The sequence below is a fragment of the Neofelis nebulosa genome, chromosome 1 (genome assembly GCF_028018385.1).
Source record: "Neofelis nebulosa isolate mNeoNeb1 chromosome 1, mNeoNeb1.pri, whole genome shotgun sequence".
NCBI classification, from domain to species: domain Eukaryota; kingdom Metazoa; phylum Chordata; class Mammalia; order Carnivora; family Felidae; genus Neofelis; species Neofelis nebulosa.
The window spans coordinates 27,927,291-27,951,268 of record NC_080782.1 but is presented as its reverse complement, the minus strand read 5'-3'; the positions used below and the strand labels follow the sequence as shown (position 1 = coordinate 27,951,268).

The window sequence follows — 23,978 nt, the reverse complement described above, 5'->3', positions numbered from 1 at the left end:
ATTCAGACCTTACTGGACATAAAGACTTAATAAGCACCAACAGGCAATCAAAGATGCCCCATGGAGAGACAGGGCCTGAACCAAGCTCCCTGCAACCTCCTTCAGATGAGCCCCTCATCTTGATGCCCCTGCCTTGGTTAGTGGTGTGGTCACCCCAGATGTAAGCCCTGGCTCTCTTCTCTCCCTCCGTCTCTGCAGTCAATCAGCTGTTGATGATGTCTCCCTGGTTCCCTTGCATTAACCTGTTTTCCATTCCTACAGTTAATATCTTTATTTAATCCAGTTCAGTTCAACACCTTTTTGGCTTCTACTTTTTCCAGGCATCGTGCTAGATGCTTTGGGCTCTCCTCTTTACCAAGCTCCTGGGGCGCACTAACAGGTATAGAGACTTAGAGCATCAGGACAGAGGTTCTGACATTAATCACTGTTCATCAGAGACACTTCAACAGCCTCTTTCCGCACCCCCCCCTTTTCCTGCTTTCCTTAGGACTGTTCGTAAGTTAGTTCAGAAGATTATCCTGCTATTGAGGTGGCCCCACAGATTTTGAGTTAATAGAAAGTACTGGATCAAAGTTTGAGAGCAGGAGTGAAGCAAGGTCGTTCTTGAATAAGTTCCCAGCAGAATACTATAAAAAGAAAATGAACATTTTTTTAATAGTCTTAATTTTTTTTTTAATTTCAGTTTAGAAACATTAGCTATTGGTATTTTTAATAAATCATTTGTCTTTCTAATTGGAGGCAGTAAATGTTCACATTTGAATTTGATTTTGGTTCAGGTTATGATCTGACTGGAGTTCAAGCCCCAAGATGCTGTCAGTGTGGAGCCTGCTTGGGATTGTCTCTCTCTCCCTCTCTGTGCATGTGTGCTGTCTCTCAAAATAAATAAACTTTAATTAAAAAAAAAAAAAAGATAATTAAGGGAGGGGCGCCTGGATGGCTCAGTCGGTGAAGCGTCCGACTTCTGCTCAGGTCACGATCTATTGGTATTTTTAATAAATCATTTGTCTTTCTAATTGGAGGCAGTAAATGTTCACATTTGAATTTGATTTTGGTTCAGGTTATGATCTGACTGGAGTTCAAGCCCCAAGATGCTGTCAGTGTGGAGCCTGCTTGGGATTGTCTCTCTCTCCCTCTCTGTGCATGTGTGCTGTCTCTCAAAATAAATAAACTTTAATTAAAAAAAAAAAAAGATAATTAAGGGAGGGGCGCCTGGATGGCTCAGTCAGTGAAGCGTCCCACTTCTGCTCAGGTCACGATCTCCCTCCCAGTTTGGGAGTTCGAGTCCCGCGTCGGGCTCTGTGCTGACAACTCAGAGCATGGAGCCTGCTTTGAATTCTGTGTCTGTCTCCCTCTCTCTCTCTCTGTCCCTCCCCTGTTCATGCTCTCTCTCTCAAAAATAAACACTAAAATAAATACATAAAAATTAACAAAGATAAGGGAGATTTTGTTGATTTAATTTACCTATTTCCCTGCTAACTGTGGAAAACAGATTACCAATGCTAATTCTTTGAGGTGGTATCCACGTCCCATCTCCTTGACTCTGAGCTGATTTGCCTGTCACAGAATGTGGCGAAGATGACGCTCTTTGACTCTCAATGAAAAGGTCAGAAAATGTCATACAACTTCCATCAGGTTTTCTAGGAATCATCACTCTCTGCCGATCGTCATGCTAGGAGCAGGCAAACCCATGTACAGGTGTCCCAGGGTGAGTGCACACCATCTGACCTTCTCAGCCCCTTCTCTGCCATTGATGTGAACGAAGAAGTGTCCATCCAGATGACTCTAGCCTCCAAGCTGCGAGGGACCTGCAGGCTTCAACCCTCCCAACTGAGTCCCTGACATCTTAAAGTACAGACAGCCATCGCTGCCAGTCCTACTGCATCCCGTCCAAACACTTGACCCATCACCTATGAGCATAACACAAAGGATATTTTACACCACCAAATTCCAGGTCGTTTGTGATACAGCAATAGTAAGTAGTAACTGAGACCATCTTTGTCCAATATTCTTTCAATTCAAGTAGAAGGCAGCTATTTATATGCCATCCAAGCTGTGTTGTACCGAAATTGTGGTTTAATGCTTAGGAAAGCTTTTGAACTCTTGTCCCGGTTCTTTAGTTCTCTTTTAAGTTCTAGTTTAACTACACTTTTGCTCCTACAAGTTTAAGGATGTGAAATAAGTCCTTTTCCTACATTGGAGATACTTGGCTATGTATTTGGTCGCCCACATTCTTTCCTATGTAGAAAGCGGGCTAATAAAACATGACTCTCAAATTTAGTGATTATTCAAACCCTGCTCTGGCACAGAGGCAGTCTTAGGAGTTGCATTTTTTTTTTAAATATATATTTTTGAGAGAGAGAGAAAGAGCATGAGCAGGGGAAGGCCAGAGAGAGAGAGAGGGAGACACAGAATCGAAAGCATGCTCCAGGCTCTGAGCTGTCAGCATAGATAGAGCCTGATGGTGGGCTCCAACTAGTGAACTGTGAGATCGTGACCTGAGCCGAAGTCAGACGCTTCACAGACTGAGCCACCCAGCACCCCTCGGAGTTTTTATGAACAGGTTAAAGTTCTCCAAAATCAGGATGCTGATTTGAGGGAACAAGGTCCACATTTGATTTGTACTGCTCTTTTATATTCAGATTTATATAAATATAAATGCTTATTTCTATAGATTACAGCAGATTCACATTTTACATATTTGTTTAAAAATGTTTAAATGAAGAGGGGCATCTGGATGGCTCAGTTGGTTAAGCTTCCAACTCTTGGTTTCAGCTCAGGTCATGATCTCACAGTTTGTGAGTTTGAGCCCTGAGTCAGGCTTGAGCTTCTCTCTCCTCCTCTCTCTGCCCTTCCCCCACTTGTTCGTTTTCTCTGTCTGTCTGTCTCTCTCTCTCTCTCTCTCTCTCTCTCTCTCTCTCAAAATAAAATAAAAACTTAAAATGAAGAAAACTATTTGGTGCCCAGTGCATCTGCAAAGTTAATGAGCATGAAGGACGGAGAAGCAATGCAGACCAGGGAAGCAGGGAGCTGCGGCTCAGAAGTCCCGCCTTTCGTTCTCCTTTCTTTAGTAATCTACTACAACAGAAAACGCTGTGTAGTGGCACCTTTCGCTGTGTGATTTCACCCAAGCCAACTCACCATGCCGGACTCACTTGCCCATCCAGAAAACAGGAATAATGTTTGTCTGTTTGTTTAACCTGATAAAGAGGGAGAGTAAGCTATATTTTGTTTTGTTTTTATTTTTTACTTAAAAAATGTGGGGCACCTGGGTGGCTCAGGCGGTTGAACGTCTGGCTTCAGCTCTGGTTATGATCTCATGGTTCTTGGGTTTGAGTCTTGCACTGGGCTCTCTGCTGTCAGCACAGAGCCTGCTTCGGATCCTCTGTCCCCCCCCCTCTCTCGGTGCCTGCCCCCCCCACAAAATATACATTAAAAAAATATACCCCCTTTACTCATTGGGGGTGGGAGAAATGGCTAAAGGGGGTATACACTTTTTAAGCAGAAAATCATTAACTCTTAACTGGCCTTTCTGCTTCCAGTTGCCCCCACTTCCTTTCTCCCATGTCAACTTCCCTGCTGGTTACTCCTGCCTACCACTCTAGCTCACTTTCCTATGCAAAATCATCTATGGCTGTCCACGGCCAACAAGAGACCCCATATTCTTTAGTGCCCCTCCCCCTGGCCACCTCCCCCAAACACACACATGCACAATTGAAGGCTCCTCTTAATCTAGCACAAACCTTAAATTCCACTCTGCCCACCTCTTCCTCTGGCCTCTGCCACACCCCACACTAAAGCTTGGAGCTCTGGCCAAGTCTTGGCTCCAGAATTCAAGATATTCTTTCCTCTTCTAACGTTGTAACTACTTGAGTAATTTTTCCTCTCATTTTTATCTTGCCATCACTCTGCTAACAAGGCTGAACGTTCTTCCATGCCCTTCACTTTAACAAAGTTTAACATTAGCATTCAAAGTACGTGGTTTTCCCATTTTACGTCTTCTTACAGAGAGGCAATATAGCAGGGCCAAGAGCTTACATTCTGAGTGTCTGGGTCCAAATCCTAGCTCTACAAGTTATTAGCTGTGTAACCCTGGGGAAGGTATTTATTTTTGTTCATCTCCATTTCCTCATTTGTACAATAGGAGATAACAGCACATTTAAAAATGTTTGGCTCTCTTAACAGTTCATACTTGATGGCAGAAATTTTCATATTCTTCCATAATGACCCTCCTAATAAATATCTGGATACTTTTTAATGACTCGATACATTAAATTAGAACTTTCTAGGGGCACCTGGGTGGCTCAGTCAGTGGAGTGTCTGACTCTTGATTTCAGCTCAGGTCATGATCCTAGGGCCACGGGATCAAGCCCCACATCAGGCTCCACGCTTAGCGTGGAGCCTGCTTAAGATTCTCTTTCTCCCTCTGCCCCTCTCCCCAATTTGCACTCTCTAAAATAAACAAATTAAAAAAAATAAAAGTAAAAAATTAAAAGTAAATAAAATAGAACTTTCTCCAACTTGGAGGGGAACTTCCAGTGTTCCAACTCATCATTACCATTCCAAATTTCTAAAGCAACTTAAATAATCAAAATACTATACACATCTAAGCACACGTCTAATGTTATCAGAGGTTAATTTTAAGTAGTCTGGATATTTTAATATATTTGAGGCAAGAGACACCACTGATTTATTTATGCCAAAACTCATAGTTCTCAAGAAAGGGCATATCTGTTATAGCCTTTCTACACTCCAATAATAGCAAACCCAAAATAAACTCCAATATCCACCCACAGGGGAAAAAATTTGGTTCCAAGAAATTATTTCTGCCTGACATCTAAAGGCAGAGGGCAGCGTTTTTTAAGAGCACAAGATGAGGGGCTGTGATGTTTATCATCAGTCTGATTTTACTGATGGCTGTCTTGCACTGTTATCTCCCCAGTCCCTGGAAGACAGAGGGCCCCAAAAGAAAGCCCAAGAATGCTTAACTCTGTTACTGCACACTTCTTAGACCAACAGAGAAGCCAAAACTGAGGACACAAGCAAATACAGAGAACTTTGGAAAACTCATCAATGTTCCTATTTGTGAAGCCTCATTCATTTTCCTTTTGGAGCCCACAAGGGATTCCCCCAAAATGTCTTGCCTTAGAATTTTATGATGGACATAGATGCCAAGTGAACACACAGAAAATTCACTAAAAGGGAGAAAATTTAGTTAAGCATATTATATGGAATTCTAATACATCTTCTTAGGCTATGGATTTGGACTTTAACATATATGTCAGGGATCTGCAGTCTAAACACATATTCAAAATTATTAGGGTGCATGGGTGGCTCTGCTGGTTAAGCATGCAACTCTTGGTTTCAGCCCAGGTCATGATCTCATGGTTCATGAGTTCAAACCCTGCATCAGGCTCTACACTGATGGTGCAGAGCCTGCATGGGCTTCTCTCTCTCCCTCTCTCTCCTCCCCTCCCCTGCTTGCCCTATCTCTCTCTTAAAATAAATAAACTTAAAAAAAATTTTAAACACACACTTAAAATGAATTAGTTCTTTTATTATTAAAACAATACAATAATAATAATAAAAACATGGATGCTTTGGAAATTTTGAAGCTCCATTTTCCAGGACACGTTATGTACAGCTTATTACCACTTAGAAATAAGTTCTACTAAAAGTCATTTGGTGTGCCCATCTACTGCTGTCCCATAGACTCTGAGTTCAAGGGCAGGGACTGTGGTCTTTACATCTGCATCCTTGGCACCTAGCACAAGGGCTGATGTGGCCAGTGACGAATAAATGTTTGTCAAGGGAATGAATGTTTGCCTGAGTAAAAGACACCAGCAAAGCACTGAATTTTTTCAAATAATGTTGCCGGTAAAAATATTAAGGAAGTAGCCAGCCCTTGTGGTTCCCCCAAGATAGTCTTCCCTCTTCTCCACTACAACTATTTGAATATTATCTTGACATTTTCATCTTGCCACCTACCCACACTGCTAGGCATCAGCTGGTTCCCTTCCGGCTATTCGAACAAATCCAAACTCCTTACACTATCAGATCTCCAACCTCAGTCCCACTTTTCGAAATGCGGTATAATATAGTGCTTTAACGCACGGACCCAGAAACCAGACTGCCTGCATTCATAGCCCAGTTCCACCAGTGAGTGCTTGGCCAAATGACTTAATTCCTGTGTGCCTCAATTGTAAGATGAGAAATCCTACGACTAACCTCTCTCGTAGAGTTGTGAGAGTTGAATGAACCAAATATTTGCGAAATATTTAGAACAGTGTCTGGCACATAGTAAGCATTCAGTGAGTGTGAGCTAATGTGGTTATTATTCACACTCCTGAGGGAATGCCCATTCTGTTAGTTTGCACAGTGGGTCTTTTCCTCTCGGATTGGCTGATGTTCACATCCACTATGTACACCCATGGGCAAGCCCCGGTTTGCTGAGTGGCTACGGCACAGATGAGACGCACTGCAGACTGTATGCACATCCAGGAGATCCAGCTGCAACTATCCTCTGAGCCAAGCGACTAAAGTGGTTTGGACCCCGGGAAAATTCATCAATGTCTTAATATCTTGAACGATTTATCGGTGTCCCATTAAAATGAACTGCAGACTATAAAATTAATGGAAAGTTTGTATCTGCACAGGAAACCATGGAAAGATGATATCCACAAGCCAGAAACTTTGGGGAATTTCTTGTAGTTTTAGGTCAGATGGGACAAGTTTGAAGAAAGGCCAAATAGACCAAGGACAAGGACAAGCTGTCACTTACCCTCCAGGAAAATGCCCGGAAGATATCCCAACAAAACTCCATACACCTAACTCAGACAGCAAACAGTAATGGTGAGGGTCGGTCACTATGAAGTGCGTCACATGCCGAGAGGACGATGGAAAACCATGAGAGACCAGCCGTGCAGGCACGTGTGGCCAGTGCCTAAGGAAAGCAACTGTGCCCGGCCAAGAAGGGGACACTGCCCCAGTGAATTCGAGGCTGCCATTCACTCACTGAACTCTGGCACAGACAACTGCCCACTGCCAAAAGTCCCACTCAGACTTATACCCTCCTCAGGCTACCAGACTTCTGGAATGGCAAAATGGAGATTGACAAAGGCAGATTTCCCTTCTGCTTCCCCGCAGCGCCCCCCCCCCCCCGCCACCTTTTTTTGGTCAGAAATATTTGAATAGGAATCTTAAAATATCTGATAGAAACCATCTCTTTCCTCAGTTCCCAATGATCACAGCCTTCTCCTCTATAAATATTAGCTGAGAGAAATAGCACAGGCCCTAAGAAAAGCTCCCGCAGTCCAAAGGAAGAGAACGTCTTTGAGAATCAGAGCACATTTATTCCTGTAACAGAATTGGTCTTTACGAAACCAGAGAGGTTTCCTAATGTGTGCTTTCAGCTAGATTCGGGAGAAAAATAAGTCTATGAAACTTCTCTATAGAACAGTCTGGAATCAAAGACGACTACATGGAGATGCCAAATTTAAAATGTGTTGGAAACGGTGAAGAGAAGACTGAGGAATCTAGGAAATTTGAAATTAAAGTAAAAGACAAATTTGACTCAAAGGAAAAGAAAAAAGACAGTAAGAAGGAGAGGAAAAAAGATATAAAAAAAAAGGGATCCAAGCAACTTAATACATGATGTAGAAATCTGAGCAAAATTAAGAAATAATAAAAGCAAACTACTATGAAATAAAGAAAAGCTTAACTATAAAGTTAAATGAGTCTCTAAGTAGCAGCTAGAATTAGTGAGGGGGGGAGCGGAAGAGAAGAGACCAGCATCTCTAGACACATTTTGTCCCTATTTTTTTAATTTAAAGGATAGAGAAAAAAACTCTATTGCCATCCAGATAGAAAACAGGTTATTTTCAAAGGCTCCCCAAGTCAGGCCGCTCACATTTCTCCAAAACTTTAAATACCAGAAAACAATGGGCTACCGCCATCAGATTTCTGAGAGGAATCAAGCGACATACAGAATTTTATCTGACCAACAGTCCTTTGGCTGTGCGGAAAACACGAACACGTTCTCAAACACGCAGGAACCCAATATGCCTTTACTTAAATCCTCCTGTAAGACTTTTCAAAGACACGGTCCGATTAACTAAGACATCGATAAAATAAGAACACAAGAATCTAGAAATTTTGGTTGATACACATTACATAGCAAAGAGAAAAGTCGTTGATGTGGCTATCAAACAATGAAGATGTAAAATACACACTTGGACCTGGAAAACAAGAATGCAAGGTTGACTGCTGTCATTCTATACTAAATATTTATTTGTTTATTTAAGATTGAGAGAGAGCACAGCAAGAGGGGCAGAGGGGGTCAGACAGGAACCCCAGGCAGGCTCCATGCTCAGCACGGAGCCGAACGTGGTGCCCAATCCCACGAACCTGAGATCGTGACCTGGGCCGAAATTAAGAGTCAGGCACTCAACCAACTGAGCCATCCAGGCGCCCCTCAACTAAACTTTTACACTCCAAGTTTCAAAACGTAAGACCCCATATGTTCCTCCAATACAGTGTCCTTACATAAACACTCTGCCGGGAGGTGGTGATCCCCTTGGAATGAATGACAAGTATTAATTCAGATAACCCCATGATTCCTCATAGTATTTATAAAAACCATTCTCAGGACCTGCCTCCAAAATATTAGGCTAGTTCTACTTTGCTTAAGTCAAGCCCAGCTTAGATGCCAGTACACCCACCCCCCAGCACATCCTGCACTATGTTAGAACGATTTCTGTGCTGATCCTACCTCTGAATTGTTCTATTTAGTATTCTGACCATATGGCTTATAATACTTAGCACATAAACGGCATTCTGCAGATTTTATACAATAAAGTAAAATGTGACACACAAAAAATTCTTACTGAGAACATTTTTCATGTAACACTAAGGAGCTTTCGTGCCAAACCCACACTGTACACAGACTTTTATGAATATACTCTAATTTAACCTGAATTTCACCCAATCAAAAGGCTTTCCAAAGTGAGTCCATAACTATGGAATTTTAGGCCAGTTTGGCATCAAAAATACTTAGATTTCTCACACATGACTATGCATACCCCAGATCTGTCCTTATCCCTTCAGAAGAGGTTAAAAACCACCTATCCCAGAGAGCCATCGTGCGGGTAGAACAAGATAATGTGTGAAAACCACATATGATGTGCCTTGCACATAGTAAGTGCTAACTAAATGTTTGCTGCTATCATGAACACCTGTACCGTACACCTTGCTCTGTGCTAGGCCTGGAAGTATCACAGGAAGTTAGACCCCCAAGGTAGGTTCCTAACCCACAGAGCTTAGAGGCTGATATTCAAATGTCTAGACTAAGAGACACAGATCTGCGATGCCACTATTTCTTTGCCTGTTAAACCTCCGTTCTGATTTATGAAACTGTAGGCACTTCAACCCTGTGGAAATAATTTCCCTGAAACATTTTAGTGATTCCATTAAATTACAAAACAGTCAGGATATAAGACAGATAGCTTTTGGAAGCTCTTTCTACAAGTTAAGAGCATTCATGTTTTCTAGTCTTCAAACTGAAGGCTAGACTTTTAAAGTTACTTGGAAGATTTACATTTAATAAAGGCATTTTTCCAAATTACCACATGCATTTATAAATGCCAAATAATATTTAGGACATCCAGTTGTTGAAATATAAGCCAGATTGTGGAATGAAGTAATACTTAGTAGGTCAAGTAAGGGGGAAAAAAAACTAGAAGCTTTACTGTTCGGAAACTATGAAACGTTAAAAAAAAAATCATCAGTAATTAAGGACATAAGACACCTGAAAGACAAAAGAGCTGATACAAGTATATATTTTTTCTAAGATTTCATTAATTGTACAATTCTTTTAAAACATATTTTTACACATGTAAAGAAGATTCCTTATTTTAAAAAGTTCATAAACTACAGAAGGGTAAAAATGAAGGAGAATCGCTTTCAATTCAAGAATAATAACCCTATTAATTTTTTGTATTTGCCCAATTTTTTCCTACGCATACAGCAAAAGTTATGCTCTGTAAGCTACTTTTCTTACCAGGTAATATATGCTGAACATTTCCCTATATCAGTAAAGAGTTCCATCAAAGGTTTTTAATAGCTAAAATGGTAACAGTAATGTTAGCAGGTTTACACAGTTATAAGCAGCTCTGTCTTGAACACCTTTGAACATTCATGTTGGTATAGTATAGTGTATTTTCAAGAATAAATGAGATAATGCACAAATGCTGCTGGAATATTCCTAGCCTACCAGCTCATCTCCCCAGTTCATAAGATTACAATTTTTTTTAATCCTTCAGACAACTTACGATGTAACTCAACATATGTGCTTTTCCTTCTACTAAAATGCCTTTAATGTCTAAGTGTCATGATAAAATCTTGGTATAATTTCTCCTAGCACCTCAGCATTAGAGACCAAAGCCCACTGCTGAGGCAGAGAACTGACCCAACTTCTAATAAAATTGGGGCCCTATACTTCCTCCAAGGTAACAGAGCCAGCGCAGTTAATATCAGCTTCCTAGTCTCCATTAGAACACTGGGCGGAGTGGGGGTGGGGGTGGGGGTGCAAGAGTCCCTTGAGGAGAGGGCAATGCTTATTCTTCCAGGTACACAGCCTTTCCAGCTCACTCCCCTGCCCACCAATTGGTAGGGTTATCGAGTGACCACACAGAGAGACTGGGGGTACCTGCAAGAACAAAGACCAACATCTCTTTCACCGGTTGCCATTTACTGACGCAGTGGATTGGCTGATTTCCCCCATGTCCTTCTGAACAGGAGAAAAGAGAACTGGAGAGAAAGGAGGGAAGGTAGAAGAGGAGGGCGGTGACATCAGGGAAGAAGCCAACACACCCACAGTTTGGAGAGGCAGGTCAAGTAAGCTTCCAGGGACTCAAATGAACACCATGCTATGAAGCCTGACCCGAACCAGCTTGCTGATACCTAACCAAGATGGTTGCCATGGGGTAAGAGGTCCCCACCAGCAAGAGGGTAGAGAGAAGGGTTAGGAAAGGTCCAGCCAGAGGCAGACCCCCTCCCTGAGGCAGGGAGCAGAGACTGGGGATGTACTGAGCCAGCTACCAGCCCAAGACACAGCCTCAAGGACAGCATACACTCGCAGCAAAGTGTAGACAGGTTTGCCTTCCCTCCTTACCCCCAGTGCTTCTTTTCTGTTCCCAACCTGGGGGAGGGGCAGTAGACCCCAGATGATGAAGGGGAAGAAGGGGTGAAAGAGCAAGATACCCCACCTCTCCCTTTACTTCAAGGGCTAAGAGTCAGGGTCAAGTTGCACTGGGGAAAAGGGAGAAGACTTAAATCAACTAGATTCACCTCTGGAAGTTTATGGAAACTGCATGTTGTGAAGAGACAGGAACGGGAGAGTCAGCCTGGCATGGATGAAGAAATAAAGACCCTTTCAAAGTCATGCCTCATGGACTTGAGACCGTTCAATAGCTCAGCTGCATCTTGAATACAGTTAAATGCATGTGTGCAACAGGGGCATTACAGTACTGAGTTAGGCATGGGCTCAGAATCTGGCTTGGCCCATTCTTTCATTCACTCAGTAGATATTTATTGAGCAACTTCTCTGCACTGGACAGAGCTATGTACAAGAGTTACAAAGGCCCTGTGCTCAGGAAAGTTAAATTCTGGGTGCCTGTGTGATTCTGGAAAATTTCCTTTACCTTCCTAGGCCTCAGATTCCTCATGGCATCTTGTTCTCCTATTCACCAACCCCCCCACCCCCCCCCCCGCCAACTGACTTCTAAGAGTCCTGGAAATTAAGTATAATAAAACAAACAGGATTTTTTGCTGTTGTTTTGTTTTGTTTTAAGCAACACACACTTTAGACAATGAAACGGAGACAAATGCCTTGTGTTACAGAAAAGCAAGCACAAGCCACATGGAAGCTTCTAAACACAGAGGAGTTACTGCGGGCTCTCAAGTGCAGGACGGTTAAGCGGATACAGAGGAAGTCAATAATAGCTTGGTCTAGGTGTCAGTTACAGCCTTATTATCACTGTTCCTAGAGAGCAGGAAGAAAAATCTTCCAAGTACCAAAGAAGGCTCTATTAATAACTTTAAAATATAAAGCTGTGTAAATATTTTGCAAAATTAGCAGCAAGTGCTAGCACTTTGTACGGTGAGACTCAGAAGAACTGTGTCAGTAAAAGTAGCAATAAGAATTCAACACGCCCAGTACTACCGCTATAGCCACTATACCATCCAATCCATGGGCCAGATTTTTCTGGTTATTTCTAGAGAGTGAGACACGTCCTGGTCACTCGTCCACAGGCTATAGCTTAGCATTACTGTAGAGCAGACGGAGAACCCCATCCCCCAAGCCCAGATCCCACCTTCACTGACTACAGGCCTCTGGGGCAGTCCCCGGAAGGCTGACTGTCCCGTAGCACACGTGTCGGACTTTTTCTTACCAAGGCTGCTTCAGGAGACACCTCCACCTTGGGGCCTGTGATTCCCTCCTTACCACAAAGTGAAGAGGCAGGAAAGAGAGGGAGAGTGAGGCATTCGCTCCACTACTCCCCCACCCCCACTTTTAGTTCTTTAGCACAACGTAGCCACCCTGGTCATGTCTGGACTCCTGGACGTCAGGCTCTTCGTCACTTGGGTTGAATCCTAACCTTTCTTGCTTTGAACCTGTGCAAACATCACCCGGCCCATGTGATCCTAGTGCTTTCAATTGCCTTCTGTCAACACAGAAGACAAAGTTCACAAAGAAAGATCACCAGAGCATCTGCGACTTAACTAGTCGTTTTCTTAAATTTGTTTTCCCGAACTTTTTGTAAGATGTTTCTGGCTATTTCTTTCTTTTTCTTTCTTCCTTTTTCATTTTAATCCTGCAGAGGGGGGCGCCTGGGTGACTCAGTCGGTTAAGCCTCTGACTTCAGCTCAGGTTATGTATGATCTTGCGGTTCATGGGTTCAAGCCCCGCATCAGGCTCTTTGCTGACAGCTCAGAGCCTGGAGCCTGCTTCAGATCCTGTGTCTCTCTTTGTCTGTCTCTCTCTCTCTTGCAAAAAGAAATAAACATTAAAAATATACGTATTTCTTTTAAAATTCTGCAAGAGGGAAGCACTTAGGCAGTTCAGTGCCAAGAGACTGGAAAACAGAAAAGGAGTAGGTAAGACAACCCTGCCAACCTCTGTGTAGACAGGTCAGAAAACACAAAACCTCCCACAGGTCAAAAGCACCGGGGCTATTTTCTCTCGCGTGTTCTAAAATAAATAAATGTATAAATATGCAAATAAAGTGTGTCCTACAAGAGTTTATCTGGAGCATACAATTGCAAAATAACTGACCATTCACTTAAAATATAAAATAACCCCACAAATATTACTTTAACAAAATATGCTTGTTTTAGGTGAAGATAAATAATGTAGTTTAAATACATGTGGGTATATTGTCTCAATCTACATTACATATTTTTATGTTTGAGATTTAACTTTTTTTTCTTAACATTTATTTATTATTGAGAGACAGAGAGAGATAGAGCATGAGCATGGGAGGGGCAGAGTGAGGAGGAGACACAGAATCTGTAGCAGGCTCCAGGGTCTGAGCTGTCAGCACAGAGCCCGACGCAGGTCTTGAACTCACCGCAAGATCATGACCTGAGCCTAAGTCGGATGCTCAACCGACTGAGCCACCCAGGCACCCCTATGCTTAAGATTTTTTTTTCTTTTAACATTTATTTATTTTTGAGAGTGAGAGAGACAGAGCATGAGCGGGGAGGGGCAGAGAGAGAGGGAGACACAGAGTCCAAAGCAGGCTCCAGGCTCTGAGCCATCAGCACGGAGCCCAACGCAGGGCTCGAACTCACGGACTGCGAAATCATGACCTGAGCTGAAGTCGGACGCCCAACAGACTGAGCCACCCAGGCGCCCCATAAGATTTTAAAAACAAAATATAACAACCGAAAACTATAGAAAGAGATGAGGAACATCCATATCCATAATTTGATACTCTCCTAAAAACAAAGTTAAACATTGAGCTTTATTTCCTGTTGGTCAACTTTCCCAAGTATTTCTTTTCCAGTAAACTGACTTTTGTCCTGTTTTCTTTTACTCATATAATTAAAAACAATTTTGTAGGGCAATAACTTGTCATTTTATAGGACATAAAAAATTCCATAAGTTATTTGGAAAAAATTCACATTCTTTTGTTGCTTAGCATTTAAGTTATTTTCAGGAAGGGGCTATAAAGCACACAGCCAGAAACATATTTGTGCGTTATCATTCTCAAAACTATCTTCGATAAGACTGTTTTCCACAAAGCACACTAGAAAAGTGCAAGGCCACTGGGTATCATCCTGTAGAAAATGTTCACAGTAATATAACAACGGGCAAAAGCACGCAGTTTTTTTTAATATTATGGAAATATTTAAACATATCCAAGAGTAAAGAAAGTAACTTATCATCCTCTTCAATGACTACCAACTGATGGCTGTCTCATTTCATTTATATTCTCACCCTAAATACTTCCTTCCCCAGATCCTCTATGGTCAATCCCAGACCACATAACACAGCTTCAATAAATATTTCAGCATGGCTCTACACAGTAAGAACTTTGTTTTAGAACATGAACACAATACCATATCATATCTTAGAAAATTAGGGCAATGCCTAAATGCAGCAAACATCCAAAGTCCCCATCATCTCAAATTTTTTTTGGTTTTTTGGACTCAAAATACAAACAAGTTTTCTGCATTGTAAATGGTGGTTCTGTCCCTTCAAGTCTCTTAATTTGTAAATTCTCCTCCCCTCCTACCATGTTTTTCTTTAATTTACTAGTTCAGAAATGAGGTCACTGACCTACAGAGTTTATACTAACCGAATACCACTAGAACATTTAACATGTTCCTCTATGTCCTTATTTCCTCTAAATTCAATTTGGGGGCAGCAATAAATACTTCATGGGAGGGGCTGGGTACTTCCATTAGAAAGCACATAATGTGTGGTTTCCTCTTGTTTCAAGTTAGTTTGATCTTTGGGTTTTTTAACTTTTTATTATAAAAAATTGCAGGGGCGCCTGGGTGGCGCAGTCGGTTAAGCGTCCGACTTCAGCCAGGTCACGATCTCGCGGTCCGTGAGTTCGAGCCCCACGTCAGGCTCTGGGCCGATGGCTCGGAGCCTGGAGCCTGTTTCCGATTCTGTGTCTCCCTCTCTCTCTGCCCCTCCCCCGTTCAGGCTCTGTCTCTCTCTGTCCCAAAAATAAATAAAAAACATTGAAAAAAAATTTTTAAAAATTGCAAATGTTTTTTTTTTAAATTCAAACTAAAAAACAGAAAAGAATATAATGAATCCCCATGTAAACATCACCCAGCCTTAACAAATACCAGCTTATGTCCTTCTCCCTTGTCTGCATCTATGCCTTCATTCATTTCCCTTCCTTCCCAACCTAGACAACTTTGAAGCAAATTCCAGACATCATATAATTTCATTTCTCAATATTCCAGTGTATATCCCTAAAAGATAAGGATTTTTTAAAAATACCGTTACTATTGGGGCGCCTGGGTGGCGCAGTCGGTTAAGCGTCCGACTTCAGCCAGGTCACGATCTCGCGGTCCGTGAGTTCGAGCCCCGCGTCAGGCTCTGGGCTGATGGCTCGGAGCCTGGAGCCTGTTTCCGATTCTGTGTCTCCCTCTCTCTCTGCCCCTCCCCCGTTCATGCTCTGTCTCTCTCTGTCCCAAAAAATGAATAAAAAACGTTGAAAAAAAAAAAATACCGTTACTACACCTAAGACTTTTAAGAATAATTTAATATCACCAAATATCTGATCAGATCTCACATTTCTTTGACCATATTGTTTTTGGCATTTGATTTTAACCTACAGGGTTTGATTACTGGCAAGTTGAGAACACATTCAACGTGTTCAGTTACTGGCTGTGAATCGTCTTTGGGTGTCCTCTGATTGTTTTGAATTGAGTTGATGGGTTGACAATAATAAAGACTGATGGCCATTTTTCTCACAAATATTCTCTGGGTCTGTTCTTTGCCTACTAATGGGAGGTGGGGAGGGGCAGTGTGCCCTCATGTCCATCTAATACCCGGTGAATTTAAGCTAATTTAAGTGTACTTTGTGATTCTTTCTATTGCTTCTAGGCTCAGAATGCCTTCCTTCTTTCAAAGATATAATGAATATTCAATTCCATTTTCTTCTAGTTTCTTTAAGTAATCTGCATTAAGTAATTCAGGTCTTATATTCTTAGGTAGCTACTTGGTTTACATAAATCCAAAATTTATTTCCATGATCCCTAAATCACAGACACTGATAGTAAACAGAGTTTCAAAAAAAGTGGTGTTATTTCTAAATGATTTGAATCCTTTTGCAAACTACCCATAAATATATTTCCATTTGCTCCTAAAGAAAAATGTCAATACCTTCTAGAGAAAGGGGAGCCCTGTCACCTGGTTTTAAAGCACTCTAAATAATTAGTGTGTTAATTAGTTTTGCACAAGAATGAAAAGTAGTAGGGATTGATTTAAATCACAATGAAGATGGTGGGGGGAGGGGTGGTTTAATGGTTTCTTCTTTAACAGTTACCAACACGTTTTAAATAGACCCAGGCCCTTTTAAAAGGAGGGCATTTGTGCTGCCTAAGTTTGGTTACCTAGGAGACCCCACCTCACCATTCTGCCATAGTCTCCTGCCTCAGAAAGGGAGCTTCAATTTAATAGATGGCTACTTTTCTAAGCTTCAATCGAATGGACAGAAGTAACAGAAGAAAAGTAAAATTCAAACATTACCTCAACTACAGTCCTAGATTTGTATGCAGGAATTCCCACGGTAGCAAAGTAGGATTATGATGCAAAATCCACCCCCCCACCCCCCCAAAAAAAACTAAACTATAGGTCTCATCGTTCTTCTATATTCTGAAGATACGCAGGCAAAAAAGCATAGAGCAAGTGATTTATGAACAAGTATAGGAAGTGTTGAAATTCTGAAGCATTGTGTAAATACAATGGAGTCCACACTTGACGTCATGTTTAATGCTTGTACCATCAACAGAAATGTAGAGGTAATGAGTACACTATGATTGAATGTGTGTTCAATTCACTCATTTATTAAAACAAAAGGTTGGTTGAAAGCATCAAGAAAGGCTATATATGTAAAAGCACATGATTATTATTAATACCTCTATCTGAAAGTGAGCTTTTATCAAATCACCTTCTAAAATTCCACTTTTTTTACTTATAAAGTGAGCCCAGCCTACCACATTTGCATTAACACCATGCGATGGTTAACTGTATGTGTCGAGTTGGCTAGGCTCTGGCGCCCACATATTTAGTCAAATACCAGTCTAGATATTGCTGTGAAGGTATTTCTTGGATGTGATCAACATTTAAATCAGCAGATTTTGAAGCAGATTACTCTCCAGAATATGGATGGGCTTCATCCAATAAACTGAAGACCACAAAAGAAAAGACTGGGATGCCCCCCAAGACGAATTCTGACACCAGACTTGAAAACGTAATAACTCCACGGGGAGCCTGGGTGGCTCAGTACGTTGAGCATCTGACTTCAGCTCAGGTCATGATCTCACGGTTCATGAGTTCCAGTCTCACGTCGGGCTCTGCTGACAGCTCAGAGTCTGGAGCCTGCTTCAGATTCTGTATCTTCTTCTCTCTCTGTCCCTGCCTCTCCCCCCTCCCTCCCTCCCTCCCTCTCTCTCTCAAAATAAATATTTTAAAAAATGTAATAACTCTAACCTGTTTTTCCAGACTGCTGGCCTGCCCTGTAGATTTTGGACTTGCCAGTCCCATAAGTGTGTTAACCAATCGGTTAGAATCTCTCGATAGGCAGGGGCACCTGGATGACTCAGTTGGTTAAGTGTCTGAATTCAGCTCGGGTCATGATCTCACAACTTGTGGGTTCAGGTCCTGCGTTGGGCTCTATGCTGACAGCTCAGAGCCTGGAGCCTGCTTCAGATTCTGTGTCTCTGGATCTCTCCGACCCTCCTCCACTCACACTCTGTCTGTCTCTCTCAAAAATAAACAAACCTTAAAAAAAATTCTTTTTAATAGAAAAAAATGAAAAGAATCTCTAGATATAGGCAGATGGAGAGGAAGAGGTGTTATTGGTTCTGGTCCTCTAGAGAGCCATAGCTACTACAGATCATCACTACCCTGTATAGCTGACCTATAAAAGTAAAATTAAGTTTGTATTTATCTGGTTGTTTCCACATCCTATAAACATGGCTTTACAAACTTCCATTAAAATTCGAGGGCATGTTTACTAAAGCTGCCATAAATTCTATAGACTGGGTGGCTTAACCAATAAATTTTCTTTCAGTTCTGGAGGCTGAAAAATCCAAGATTAAGAAGCCATCAGGTTTGGTTTCTTCGGAGGCTCCTCTCCATGGCTTGCAATGGCCACCTTTTCACGGTGTCCGCCATGGTCTTTTCTATATGCCTGTGTACCCCTGCTGTCTCTTCATGTGTCCAAATTTCTGAAACCAGTCAGACTGGGTTAGGGCCCAGGCTAAAGGCTTCATTCCAACCTACTCACCCTTTCAAAGGTCCTAATACAGTCACCTTCAGAACTACTGGGGGTGGGCGGGCTTCAACATATGAATTAGCAGGGGGTGTAAAATTTAGCCCATAACAGAGCATCTAGTTGGAAAAATCTGATTTACTATATAGGCTGCACGGCATGCATGAAAGTCACTTTGGGGAGGGGGCACCTAAAGGTGCTCTAGCTTCCTCTAGAGCAGTCAGAAGTGTCCAGGAGAGGGGCACCTGGGTGGCTCAGTCGGTTAAGCATCTGAGTTCTGGATTTCAACTTCGGTCATGATTTCACAGTCCATAAGATCGAGCCCCACATCGGGCTCTGCTCTCATAGCACGGGGCCTCCTTGGGATGCACACTCACACACTCGCGTGCTCAATCACTCACTCTCTCCCAAAAGAAATAAACATTAAAAGAAAAGCATCAAGAAAAAACACACAAAGATACTTAGATTGGCAGAGAAAATAAGAGGTGATTTAAATAATGGCCACAAATCCAAGGCATAAAGACAGACATTTTGAATATGAGGCCCTGATTTGTCACATGGGCAATATTTTGCGTCCTGCTCAGATGCAGCAGGGACTTATTTGAGCCTGCTTCATGACCCTCCCCACAGGCTGGCCAGTAACCATGAAACCAGCTGCCAAACCCCTCTTTAAGCCCAGAGCCGGGCATGATGTAAAATCCTTATAAATATAGATTAAAGACGTAGTTTTGACCACCAGCTGTTCAGTTCTCCAGATCTGACAGGCAATGATCTGCAGGAATCCAAGGGACACTGTGGGCCTTAGAAAAGAAAGAAAAAAGGCAAGGCAGCGGGAAGACCAAGAAGAAAACAGAAAACAGGTGAGAGAAAGGACAGAAGAAAATGACAAGAAATAGAAAGGAGAAGGCTGGGAAGGCAGGTCTCTGTCCCTTCTCTGAATGACACCGCACCATGTCAGAGTCCCACCTCTGACTAAAAACAAAAATGCCAGAATTTACACGTGAACGGCACTGGATATTTCCAAAGACTCTGTGTCTCGGTTACCCCTCATGCACCCCACAGAGCCTGGTGAGACCTCGTAGAAGTACTATGCTTTTTATCTGACAGATTTAAAATCTGAGACAGTCATTCAAAAGTGACTTGCAGAGTCCGGAAGCACTTGAACGTTTTACAGGCTAACCCCATTCCATATTACTGATCAACAGCTAGAGCCTCATCACCCCACCATACCTCCCTTAAACATTCTGCTTCACACATAACTGAACTATGTGATATATACGTATTTTTTAAATCCTGTGTTCACTCTTTCTCTACGCTTGCTTTTTTGGCTCATCTGCCTAAGAGCTTAGTTTGTTCAGCTTTAAGGAGATCTCACTTCAAACCAGCTGAGGGAGAAGTGGTAGAGAAAGGATTATTTACTGGGAAACATGAGAGTGATAACACCAGAAGAACTCTGATCCCAGAGAACTTGGTTATTCTTCTCCAGAGGTGACCTTCCAAACACTACAACTTTTCTGGAACAATCAGAGTCAAAAATAAATCTCAGGAAAAAATATAATTGATGACTTTTTATTAAGGGGGGCAAGGTGGGATATAAGTAACAGAGCTTTTGTCACGAAAGAAGATTCTAGCACTAGACGAAGGAAAGAGCCAGTCTTTGTCTTCCTGTGTGTGTCCTGCACCTTTGAGTTGAGTTACCAACAAGCCACTGACAACCAGACATTTCGGTGACTTTTAAATTTTTTTTTTTTTTTAACATTTATTTATTTTTGAGATAGAGACAGAGCATGAACGGGGGAGGGTCAGAGAGAGAGGGAGACACAGAATCTGAAACGGGCTCCAGGCTCTGAGCAGTCAGCACAGAGCCCGATGCGGGGCTCGAACTCACATACCGCGAGATCGTGACCTGAGCCGAAGTCGGACGCTTAACCAACTGAGCCACCCAGGCGCCCCATTTCGGTGACTTTTAGATGAAAACCCAGGATCTAGTTCAAAGCTGCAAAGTGATACCTTTCCTGGGACAGAGTTCAAAGTCCTGCATCCCAGGCCTTTTGGTTAAGGTCTTGGCTTTTGGTAAGTGCACCTCCTGGCACGCTACTGCAATAACCCAGGGAACACTAGTGCTAGTACACTCTAGAAGCTTCTCTGCCTATAAACTTACAGACCGCTCATATATTGTGGCACATTATGTCTTCCAAAAATGGCCCTGCAAGATTTCTGGTCCCATCTGCTCTTCCAGGACTTTGCCACCTGCATCAAGAGGCAGAGTTCATTTCTCCTCACCTGGTAGGACTTTCAAGTGATGGAATCTGGCAGAAGTGACACCATGCAACTTCCAGGCTCGATCATAAAGGGTGACACAGTTTCTGTTTGGTTCTCTCTCAAGATGCTTCTCTTAGAACCCAGTTACCACACTGCAAGGAAGCCCAGGCCACATGGAGAGAGAGCAATGTTTTGGCCAAAGGCCTCGGCAAAGGTCTTAGGTGAGGACAAGGGCGAGCATCCACCCCCAGACAATGAGCGAATGAGCCACCAGGCCTCAAGGCTTTCCAGATGAAGTCCCACATCATGGATCAGAGACAAGCTGTCCCTGTGCACCCCATCCAGAAAATTTGTGAGTGTAATAAATGTTTGTTTTGTGCCACTAACTTTAATTGTGACTTGTTAAACAGACCTAGTAACTGGAATGTACATTATAGCCCAAGTTAATACCCAGACGCAAAAAAAATTATGTGGTTTTATACATTTTTGGCCTTGGATCTGTCCTGGAGATAAGGAAGCGCACGCAGGAGGGGAACCACAAACATTTACGTGCCACCTTCCCTGTGCCACATACCCTGTGTGGTACAAGAAAACTTCAAAACTTCAATTCCTCCAAAGTCCTATGAGATTTAACTGTGATGTCCATTTATTTTTTTTTTTATTTTTTTTTTTAACGTTTATTTATTTTTGAGACAGAGAAAGACAGAGCATGAACGGGGGGAGGGGCAGAGAGAGAGGGAGACACAGAAGCGGAAGCAGGCTCCAGGCTCCGAGCCATCAGCCCAGAGCCCGACGCGGGGCTCGAACTCACGGACCGCGAGATCGTGACCTGAGCTGAAGTCAGACGCTTAACCGACTGAGCCACCCAGGCGCCCCATGTGATGTCCATTTAAAGATGAGAAAGCAGAGGCACTGAAAGTTTTAGTAACTTACCCAGGATCATCCAGAAAGTAGCAGGGTTGGAAGTGTGAACCCAATATCTGACACCTGACTCTAAAACTCAGTCTTCTGCTCTCCCAGTAGAGCCCACCCTGGGGACGTTGGTCCTAGTGTTTGGAAGCGGAGGAGGGGTGGGAGGAGGACTTCAGTTTGGTGGGGAATGAAAAAACTCCATTAGTCCATGAGCACTAGTCACTATGTGTAACATGCCCCCTGCCACACACAATTTTCAAATACAGTAAATTCCAAAATAACAATTCAAATTCATTTCACATATTATTGATCTTGGTATTGATTATATATCCTCTCAATCAACAGATAATAATAAAATAGTTCCTAGAAGTTAAAGGTCCGTGAAATTTATGTATGTATATTAGAACAGGGTTTTCACGCTTAAAAATGTTGGGAATCACAGACTATACACCTCCTTGTGTGTGATTAACATTCTGCCTGGTAGGTTGGATAACTGTGTTACCACAGGAAAACACTTGCGAATGACCAACATTCCATCTGTGTGTATTTAATAAAGGTGGTTACCAAGGGATCACTCTTAAATAGTGGCTTTGAGAGGAGAGGTCCCCTCAGCCATAATTCATTAATTTGCTAATTGCTCTTCCCAGTGTGCATCAGCCAGCATTTGTCTTTAGCTAATGGTGATGTATGTGCCTTTCCACTCTACTTTGCACACAGGGCAGCAAGTGACAGGGATGACGAGCAGAGAAGAATGAGCCTTTCTCTGTCCTCTCCCTGCCCTGCCTCTGTCCTTCGGGATATCCTACTAAGCAAGCATTCACTTCCCACAGGGCTGGGAGGAAGTGGTGATAGATTTGGGAACAACTTCATTAACCATCAGGAACGCAAAGCAAGTTCACTGCCCTCCCAGAGAAATGGGAACCAGTGCAGCTCAGATCTGGGCTAAAGAGGCAAGAATGCTGGTACTTCACCTCCTAGAAAAGCCTCCTTCAACAAAAGACTGGCAACTTCACTGGAGGCCTTTGCTCTCACATTCACGGGGGAAGCCTTGCCTTGGGGATGCAAGTCCCACCACGTGACCACCCCCAGGCTCCTCTCCTGCCACCACCAAGCTCTTAAATCACTGCATTCCACAAGGATTTTTTTCTTCCCCAAATGGGGGGGGGGGGGGAGAAAAGGGAAGGAAATTACAATGTCCACTAAAGTTGGTTTATGTCAAAACAACTAAGAAATTCCCACTCACAAAACTACAGTGAAATTACATCTAGATTTTTTAAGTCTATGTTTTCTACTTGCAAGCTGTTCAGCTCTGGTTAAATGGGGAAAGAAGAAAAGAAGAAATGTGCTTTTAAAACTCTTGAGCCTTACTAATTTTAGGCATGTGAACAGTGTAAAGATACTCTTTTTGGTAACTCTAAAATATATAGTCTCAAAATGACCCACCAGTTAACCAGGGTTTAATTCATAAGTGAAAGAAATGTCTTTCATCTTATTAAGTGCACAAGTAGAATCCATTACACCCACACAATAAATGTACGACTTTAAGAGTCACATATCGGCCACGGGCAGTCAGAGAACATTTCTCCCGACCCTAGAGAGGAAGCACTGCACCCATGACAAGAAATCTATGGCTGGGCATAGGAGGAGGAGAAGCCTTTAGCCTGAGGGTCCCCCATACTTCCCTAGAACCTCACCAATCTCCCAACCTTGAAGGAAGGCTGAAGAGAACAGCTCTCATGGATATCCAGTCTCACCAGGCTTTCTCTCTTTCCTTTTAAAAAGAAAGGATGTAGAAAGCAGGAGGAGGAAGTGGAAGGGTACTAAAAGTGGGAGAAAAGATATTTTAAGAAACTAACCCCAAATTTATAATTAGCTATCCACATGATAAAAACTGCTGACCTTCCTCAGAGTCTTTTCTGAATGGGTGCAGAAATGCCGACCCAGGATATACCAGGGGATGTTCCCAATGGAACTGGTCCCAGCCAAGGAGCCTCTCTGCCTCACCTAGATTATCATATCCAAATTCCCACTTATCTCAAAAGATGGGGCCATGTGAATCCACCCATACTTATCCTCTAAAACCTTTGCCTTTCCTATAATACAGAATAGTTGACTATTGGTCTCATCTTTTGCCCCAAACTCCAGATATATGTTATCAGGCCTCTCTAAGGTCATCGTTCTTCATGGATTTCAAATTCCTAGAGGACAGGAAATACGGTTGTTTTTCTTGTACTATATTGCAACTACCCAAATACTGCATACAGATACATAAATTTGCACCAG

General features: G+C 42.5%; 1 protein-coding gene across 3 annotated transcripts in view; it reads right to left on the bottom strand.

Annotated features, from left to right (window-relative positions):
• RAI14 (retinoic acid induced 14) overlaps positions 1-23,978 on the bottom strand; it is a 144,752-nt gene that overhangs the window by 70,133 nt on the left and 50,641 nt on the right. Inside the window, exon 1 of one of the 3 annotated variants that reach the window (XM_058717005.1) lies at positions 12,447-12,622. The exons of the other annotated variants lie outside the window; for them this stretch is intronic. The gene's annotated coding sequence lies outside the window, so the exon portion shown is untranslated. Of the gene's footprint in view, positions 1-12,446; positions 12,623-23,978 lie in introns of those variants that run through there. 3 annotated transcript variants of the gene reach the window in all.